Source organism: Colobus angolensis, unplaced genomic scaffold (assembly GCF_000951035.1).
Source record: "Colobus angolensis palliatus isolate OR3802 unplaced genomic scaffold, Cang.pa_1.0 Scaffold24, whole genome shotgun sequence".
In the NCBI taxonomy this organism is placed as follows: Eukaryota; Metazoa; Chordata; class Mammalia; order Primates; family Cercopithecidae; genus Colobus; species Colobus angolensis.
The window spans coordinates 10,955,872-10,965,353 of record NW_012115599.1 but is presented as its reverse complement, the minus strand read 5'-3'; positions in this window follow the sequence as shown (position 1 = coordinate 10,965,353).

Sequence of the window (9,482 nt, the reverse complement as noted above, 5' to 3'; positions counted from 1 at the left end):
TTTGTAAACCCCTGATGCCTTTCCCACTAAAATTAGCTGCTGTGGTTTCCTCCAGCTGAACCGTGACTGATACAGCTCACAAATATGCTTTATCTTGACGGAGGCAGCCATGCAAGATAAGAGAAAGAAAAGTCTAGACAAAGGGCAACACGGGCATGAATCACGCTTATTACGGTTTTCCTAATAGCACTTTAATTAGATACCTCGTCCCTTTAGACAATGTGAAAACTAAGCAGAGGCACAAAGAATGAAATAAAAATCATCTGTTATTCCACAAGAATCAAATATTGATGAGAAGAAAACAGCCAGCCCCACTGAGATGCTGGGCCTAGCAGGCCAGCTGCTGTTCATCCGAACGCAGGCTCACCAGCTCAGCTGAGGACAGCCTGGGCTAATCTGGGTTCACACTTGATATCTGATGTGAGACTGCAGAGGAGCTCCCAGCTCCTTTCCGAGAGTGAGGGGAAAAGTTGTGGCAACAAAAGGCGATGGTAATGACTTCTCTCATTTTTCTCCTGGCAGAAAACTTGAATACCAGAGCATCCAGTTCTAACCCACAGACCTGGCAGCCAAGTGGGAGGCTGAGTGTCTGTACTTTTTCTGCCTCCAGTCGCCCGCCCTAAACCCCTACTGACCACCCACCATGCCTGGAGAGGATCTTCCGTATCCCTCTAGCGCATGCTAGAACCTGAAGTCTATTTGTACTTATTTAAACTGGGCCTATTCTTTCCACCTTCAGTCCAAGGTCAAAGTTGCCTTCCAGAGACTTCTTTCCTTCTTTTTTCCAGAGGAAAAAAATGATAAAACTACCTATCATTTACTGAATATTCAAAGCTACCAAGAAGTTAACCCTCATAAGAACTTCACAAAGTAGGAGTTATTCTCATGTTACAATTGTGAGGTTCAGAAAGATTGAGTCCATTTTCCAACATTCCACAGTTCATGAGACATGGAAGCAGGATTCAAACCCACAACCGTCAGGTTCGAAGCCTGGGTTCTTAATCCTCATGCTACGTCCCACTTTGCCAGGCCTACGAAAGTGCCCCTGATTTGCTGCCCTCTTTGGGGAAGCTGCCACTCTATACAGAGCCTCTGCTCATAAATTTGTTTTTTGTTTTTTTAATAATAACTCCATTGGGATCTCATTCACATGCCATAAAGTTCACTCTCTTTTTTCACTCTGTCACCCAGGCTGAAGTGCAGTGGCATGATCTTGGCTCCCTGAAACCTCTGCCTCCTGTGTTCAAGCAATTCCGTGCCTCAGCCTCCTGATGTAGCTTTAATTGGAAGCATGTGCCACCACACCCAGCTAATTTTTGTGATTTTAGGAGAAATGGGGTTTTGTCATGTTGGTCAGGCTGGTTTCGAACTCCTGGCCTCTAGCAATCCACCTGCCTCGGCCTCCCAAAGTGCTGGGATTACAGGCATAAGCTACCACGCCTGGCTAAAATTCACTCTTTAAAAGTGTACAATTCTGTGGGTTTTAGTATATTCACAGAGATGTGCATTAATCACCACCACTGCCCACTTCCAGAGCATTTTCATACCCCTGGAAAGAAATCCCATACCCATTACCAGTCCCTTCCCAGGCCCTCTCACCCCCAACCCCAGTCAACCATTAATCTCCCATCTGGCTGGGTGGATTTGCCTCTCTGGACATTTCATATAAATGGAATCATACAAGCACATGTTGTGACTGGCTCCTTACACTCAACACTATTTCTTCAAGGGTCACCCGTGTTACAGCATGTGTTAGACCTCTATTCCTTTTTCATGACTGCATAATGTTCCATTGTGTGGATAGATCACATTTTGTTTATCCATTCAGCAGTTAATGGACATTTGGGTTGTTTTCGTTTTGGCAACTACAAATAATGCTACTGTGAACATTTGTGTACAAGTTTTTATGTGGACATATGTTTTTAATTCTCTCAGGTATATAGTTAGAAGCAGGATTGCTGGGTCATATGGTAACTCTATTTTAGCTTTTTGAGAAATTGTTAAGCTGTTTTCCACAGCAGCTGCATCATTTTATGTTCTCACCAGTAATGTATGAGGGTTCTAACTTCTCCACATCCTCTCCAACACTTGTTAATGTCCATCTTTTCTTTTTTTAAAAAAAAAATTATAGCTCTGCTGTTGCCAGAAAAAGAGTCCCAATCCAGACCCCAAGAGAGGATTGTTGGGTCTCACACAGGAAGGAATTCAAGGCAAGTTACAAAGTACAGAGAGAGGATAGTTTATTGAAAGCTATTCAGTTACAGAATAGGGCATCCTCAGAAAGCAAGAGGAGGAACATGCCATCTCTGTCTTAAACTCTTCTCATACAGGAGTCTCATCTATGTAAAAGCTAAGATAAATTATGTCTATGTGTGGGTGGGCTGACAGCATGATAAAATTTAGTACTTTGTTGATTTAAAGAAAGTTATCCTCAGCATTTTAGTGCATAAGTACATCAAAGCATGACTATAGTCATCTTAAAAACATATCTTGTTAAGGATAGTGGGACATCTGGACTTTTTGTTATTGTAGGAGTGTGTCCTTGCAGGTATTTTTAAGGTGTTTCCTCAACTGTAAACATCTTAGGACCATGAGTCATGACTAGCAAGGAACGTGCCTTGGTACTTTTAAGATGGAGTTGTTTTTAAAATGATGTCACTGTGGCTCTCCTATGCTTCTGTTTCCCTAACAATCTTAGTGAGCGAGAAGTAGTATCTCATGGTAGTTTGTTCTTCATTTCCCTAATGATTAATGATTATTGTGGTTCGGCTGTGTCCCCCCAAACCTCCGCCAATTCTCATCTTGAATTGTAGCTCCCACAATTCCCACATGTTGTGGGAGGGACCCAGTGGGAGGTAACTGGATCATGGGGGCAGGTCTCTCCCATGCTGTTCTCATGATTGTGAATAAGTCTCACGAGACCACATCATTTTATAAAAAGTAGTTTCCCTGCACAAGCTCTCTCTCCCCTGCCACCACGTAGGTTGTGACTTGCTCCTCCTTGTATTCTGCCATGATTGTGAGGCCTCCCCAGCCATGGGGAACTGTGAGTCAATTAAACCTCTTTTCTTTATAAATTACCCAGTCTTGGGTATGTCTTTATCAGCGGCGTGAAAACGGACTAATACAATGATGTTAGCATTTCTTCATGTGCTTGTTGGTTATTTGTGTATCTTCTTGGGAAAAAATCTCTATTCATGTCCTTTGCCCAATTTGGGGCTATCTGTCTTTTTATTATTGAGTTGTAGGAACTCTTTATCAGGCCTAGATATAATTCTCTTATCAGATATATAATTTGGAGACATTTTCTCCATCCTGTGGGTTTTTTGTTTTTTTGTTTTTTTGTTTTTGCTTTCTTGATGGTGTCCTATGAAGCACAAAGGCTTTTAATTTTAATGGAGTTCAATTTATCTATTTTTTTGTTTTATTACTTTTTCCTTTTTTTCTTTTTTTTGAGACGGAGTCTCGCTCTGTCACCCAGGCTGGAGTGCAGTGGCCAGATCTCAGCTCACTGCAAGCTCTGCCTCCGGGGTTTACACCATTCTCCTGCCTCAGCCTCCCGAGTAGCTGGGACTACAGGTGCCCGCCACCTCGCCTGGCTAGTTTTTTGTATTTTTTAGTAGAGACGGGGTTTCACTGTGTTAGCCAGCATGGTCTCGATCTCCTGACCTCGTGATTCACCTGTGTCGGCCTTATTACTTATTATTTTGCTGTTATATTTAAGAAGTGATGGCCTAATCCAAGGTCATAAAGATTTACTCCTATGTTTTTTTCTAGGAGTTTTACAGTTTTAGCTCTTACATTTATATCTTTGACATATTTTGAGTTAATTTTTGGATATGGTGTAAGGTAAGGGAACAACTTTATTCTTTTGCATGTGGACACCCATTGTCCCAACACTATTTGTCGAAAAAATTGTTCTTAATCTATATCTTTATGCCAGTACCAATCTGTTTTGAGTACTATAGCTTTGTAGCAAGTTTCAAAATCAGGAAATGTGGGTCCTCCAACTTTGTTTTTCTTTTCAAGACTGTTTTGGCTATTTGGGGTCACTGGCAATTCCATATGAATATGAAGATCAGCTTGTCCATTTCTGCAAAAAAAAAAAAAGCAGTTGGAATTTTGATAGGGATTGCATTGAATATGTAGACTAATTTAGGGAGTATTGCCATCTTAACAACCCAACAACATGTTATATCTATCCATTTATTTAGATTGACTTTAATTTCTTTCAATAATACTTTGTAGGTTTCAGAGTAGATGTCTTGTGCTTTAAGTTTATTCATGTTTTATTCTTTTGATGGTATTGGAAATAGAATCATTTTGAATTTCATTTTCAGGTTGTTCATTGTCATAGATAGAAATACAATTGACTTTTGTAGGTTAGTCTTGTATTCTGCAAACTTATTGAACTCATTAATTAGTTCTCGTAGTTTTTTTTTTATTCCTGAGGATTTTTATACACAGTATCATGCTATCTATGAACAGAGATAGTTTTACTTCTTCCTTTCCAACCTAGATGCTTTTTATTTCTTTTTCTTGCCTCATTGCTCTTACTAGAACCTTGCAATATTAGGAGAAAAGCATCTAGTCATTCACCATTAAGTACGATGGTAGCTGTGGGGTTTTCATAGATGGTCTTGATCAGGTTGAGGAAGTTAATTTCTAGTCTTGGTTTGTTGAGTATTTTTTATGATAAGACACTTGGATTTTGTCAAATGCTTTTTCTGTATCTCTTGAGATGATCATGTGGGCTTTGTCTTTAATTTTATTAGTGTGGTATATTACACTGATGTCCATAGACTTTTTTTTTTTTTTTTTTTTTAGACAGAGTCTCACTCTGTCATCCAGGCTAGAGTGCAGTGGCATGATCTTAGATTACTCCAACTCCTCCTCTTGGGTTCAAGTGATTCTCCTGCCTCAGCCTCCCAAGTATCTGGGATTATAGGCATGCACCATCACGCCCGGCTAACTTTTGTATTTTTTGGTAGAGACGGGGTTTCACCATGCTGGCCAGGCTGGTCTCAAACTCCTGGCCTCAAGTGATCCGCCCACCTCTGCCTCCCAAAGTGCTAGGATTACAGGTGTGAGCCACCGCACCCAGCCCACAGGCTCTTAAAGTATGGATTTGAGAGAAAACTAGAATCATATCCAAATGTCAGGACTTTAATCCCTGCAGGAGGAGACGGTACACATGGCATTGTCGATTGATCCTGGGAATATGTGACACCACTCAGTTTAATATCCTGAGCTCCAGTGCAGTCATTCGCTCTGATTCATCCCAGAACAAAGGACGTCTTAAAAACCTCTTGTTACAGGAACTCTCCTCCTAAGACAGAGGCAAGTGGTAGGACTGGCAGTGAACTTAAAGGGTATCAAACAATCCCTTGACTAAAAATTGTACCTCCTTAAGAAATAGACCTTTCATAATTGTGCAAGACAAAAACCACAATTCAAACCAACATAAGTGAAAAGGAGGTGTATTTGAAAGCCATTGGGATTGTCAAAGAATTGAAGCAATTACAGCTATCAAAATATTACATGTGGCTGGGCACAGTGGCTCATGCCTGTAATCCCTTCTCTTTGGGAAGCCAAGGCAGGTGGATTGCTTTGAGCTCAAGAGTTTGAGACCAGCCTAGGCAACATAGTGAAACCCCATCTCATTACAAAAATTAGCCAGGCGTAGTGGCGCACGCCTGTGGTCCCAGCTACTCGGGAGGCTGAGATTGGAGAATGGCTTGAACCCAGGAGACAGAGGTTGCAATGAGCAGTGATGGCACCATTGCACTCTAGCCTGGGTAAAAGAGTGAGACCCTGTCTCAAAAAAACAAACAAACAAACAAAAAACACAAACAAGCACATGTATCCCAAACATATATACAACTATTACATATCAATTTTTGAGAAAAATTGAAGAAAGATCTGCAGGGATCACGACAGCTCCAAGAGTCCCAAGTTTAGAAGTGGAGACCAGACCTTCCAGGGACTTCTTCTCACCTTTCTGCCCCTCTGGTGTCCCCTCATGGCAGAAGACTCAGCTACCACTAGCTTGGGGTAAATTCCCAGTCAGATACAGAAAGAGAGATCCCAGGGAAGGACCCTGATTGGCCTATCCTGATCATGCACCATCTGGACCAGTTGCTGTAGCAACGGAAATGGGCTTCTCTTAATGGCCCAGCCTGGGCTACAGGGCCCCCCACCAACTGCTGGGGGCAGGACACTGTGATGGAGTAGGAAAAGAGTTGGTCCCAGAGACAAAGTTATTACCAGGAGAATGGTAGATGGAATGCTGGGCTGATACCTGCATTACTTCACTGCCAGTCTCTCCTAAGGAGTAAGGCATTGTCCTGTGAAGATGCATGTTTCAAGTAGTGATACACTATGAAGGGAAATTTGAGGGACACCATCACCACCCGTGAACACATCATTATAGGTTAATTCATCAAAGTACTATCCATAACGCAGAGAAGCAGCTGTAAAGGACTGGAAGCCAGCATGGAGTTTTGATGGAAAGTTGGGAGAAGATATATGGTAGACAGTGCATTACAAATTATCTCTTTTTTTGGATCCACAAGGAGAAACCTATGTTTGAATCTACATGTAGGAAGCCAGGTATCTCAGGAAAATCAAGATATCATTTGCCACTGAGGGAGCTACTGAATGTCAGTTGAACGGATTTCAACTGAAAGCCTAAAAGGTCCAAGGGAAGGAGCAGTGACATAGCTTGGAAAGAATGGCTGCACGGAGAGGGCAGTGCACGGGAGCTGTGGCCTTAAGTAGGAGAACATAGCCAACCTATGGGAGCCAGCAGGGAGGGACTACAGAAATAAAATACCTTGGCAATCTCCAACCAGAGAGTTCCTTGACTAAGACCAACCAGGAGCCAGAGGACAGGAAGCCCATTGGTGCAATCCATACACGACAGTCTCCTGGCCACAGAGCAGGATGAAGAAGGGTGGAGAATGGTATAAATAAGGGGAAAAGTCACTCAAAAGGAGCAAGGAACATAGGTGGAATATCACAAGCCTGAGTTCTGACAACGAATATGGGCAGAAATGATGGGTGCCTCCCATAAGAAGACCTCCCCAGCCACGTGTGCTGGCTCACGCCTGTAATCCCAGCACTTTGGGAGGTCAAGGCAGGCAGATCACCTGAGGTCAGAAGATCGAGACCAGCCGGGGCAACATGGCAAAACCCTGTCTCTACCAAAAATATAAAAAATTAGCCAGGTTTGGTGGCACACGCCTGTAATCCCAGCTACTCAGGAGGCTGAGGCACGAGAATCTCTTGAACCTGGTAGGTGGAGGTTGCAGTGAGCCAAAATTGTGCCACTGCACTCTAGCCCGAGTGACAGAGTGAGATTCTGTCTCAAAAACAAAAGCAAAAACAAACAAACAAAAAAACACCTCCCCAATCCTTCACCCTTTCTCTTCCCTACCTGCTGGCTGGGTGTCAACCCCCCACACAGAAGCCACATAAAGGGGACAGTACAGCCTCCATCAGCCTGGGTCTCCAGATGACTTCATGGAGAAGATCCCTCCCCACCCACCAACCAAACTTTAGGTGGCCAAGAAAATGAAAGTCTATCACATCAAGGCACTGAGATTTCAGTTGAGATGCTATGGCCAGCATGACTCTAACTGATACAGTAGCTGCGGATGACTTAGGGCTGGCCTCCTTAGAAGGGAAGCTGGACCTTGGTCAGGACATGTCTTCCTCACTCAAAAGTTGGGTGAATTAATTTGTCTTGTCAGAAAGGCACTTCATCTTGCTCAAAATAAAGATGTGGTTGAGCTGCCAAGCTTTTGTTTCTGTTATTTCACTGGGGGCCTTCTGCTGCTGGCTCTAGTTCAGGTCTCCTGCTTTGTCATAGGCCCTTTTTCCTTTTGGTGGCCGATCAAGACCCAGCTTGGTAAATTACTCACTGGTCAATCAGGAAAAAAATAATGTTCTTATTGCAAATCACTTTAGAGTTTGCAGAGGGCTAGAGTTGGCATATTCTGTCCCTAAGGTTGGAGGGGTCCCTGGCTGAAAGCCCAGAATCCCAGACTCTCAAGGTCCCCCTGGTGTTCAGTTTCCCCATCCCTAAAACCCTAAAACTGGGTCAGTTCACTGACGCTTGTGGGGGTGGTGGAGAAGAAAGTGCCTTTGTTGGTGCTTTAGAAGCTCTCTAGAGATTTGCACGCCACGTTCAGCCACCCACAATCAGCTGTCCCCTAAGAATCTGATATGTACTCCCCACCCCACACCACAGGTCAAGAACCTGAGCTTGTCACTGGCTGGAGCATATGATCATGTAACTGAGGGGAAATCTCTTCCTGCTCAGAATTGCTGGAATTTTAAGAGCCATATTTAGAACTCTGGGGCTTTCCAGCCAGAGCACTTTCAACAATACAGCGTGCTTCCTTGAGTTGGGATGTTTAGATAGGCCGGATCTGGAGAGCTGAGGTCTATTCAGGAGACTTTATGATCTCAGTGGTCTTAGCTGATGGCTCCCCCAAAGGAAGAGGATGGGAGAGGGGAGCTCTAGGCCAAGGTGGTCTTCCCCTCCCAGCCCGTCTACATTATTCATATCCATTAAGATTGCATTGGATTGCACATAACAAACTAACAACAGTGTCCATCTTTCATGGTGTGACCTGCAGGTTAAATAGAAAGGGGATGGACAGGCCGGATGCAGTGGCTCACACCTATAATCCCAGCACTTTGGGAGGCCGAGGTGGGCAGATCACCTGAGGTCGAGAGTTCAAGACCAGCCTGACCAACATGGAGAAACCCTGTCTCTACTAAAAATACAAAAATTAGCCAGGCGTGATGGTGCACACCTGTAATCCCAGCTACTCAGGAGGCTGAGGCAGGAGAACCACTTGAATCCGGGAGGCGGAGGTTGCGGTGAGCCGAGATCGCGCCATTGCACTCCAGCCTGGGCAACAAGAGCGAAACTCAGTCTCAAAAAAAAAAGAAAAGAAAAGAAAAGAAAAAAGAAAGAAAGGGGACAGACAGACTACAGGGGAGAAAATGACATAGATAAAGCTGACTTGTTCCTACTTACACATTTTTACATCTCCAACAGCTCAATTTAAATTTGGCCGCTCTCACTTGATTCTATTTTATTTTCCTTCACAGCACATATCACCACCTGCCATTACATTCTGTACTGATTTGTTTGTTTATCTGTCCTGGTCACCACGATATTCCTGTTTCTAGACAGTGCTTAACCTACAGTAGGTGCTCGATGAATGTTAACTAAATGAATGCATTATTTCATTTGAAATTTCTCAACAACTCCATGTGCTAAGCAGGGCAAAGGATGTTGTCTTTCATTTTACAAAAGTGAAAAGTGAGGCCTAGAAGGATAGTGTAACTAAAGTCAGCAGAAAATTAAGGAAGCCTCAGTCCTTTTTTTTTTTTTTTTTTCCTTTTGAGACGGAGTCTCACTCTAATGCCAGGCTGGAGTGCAGTGGTGTGATCTCAACTCACTG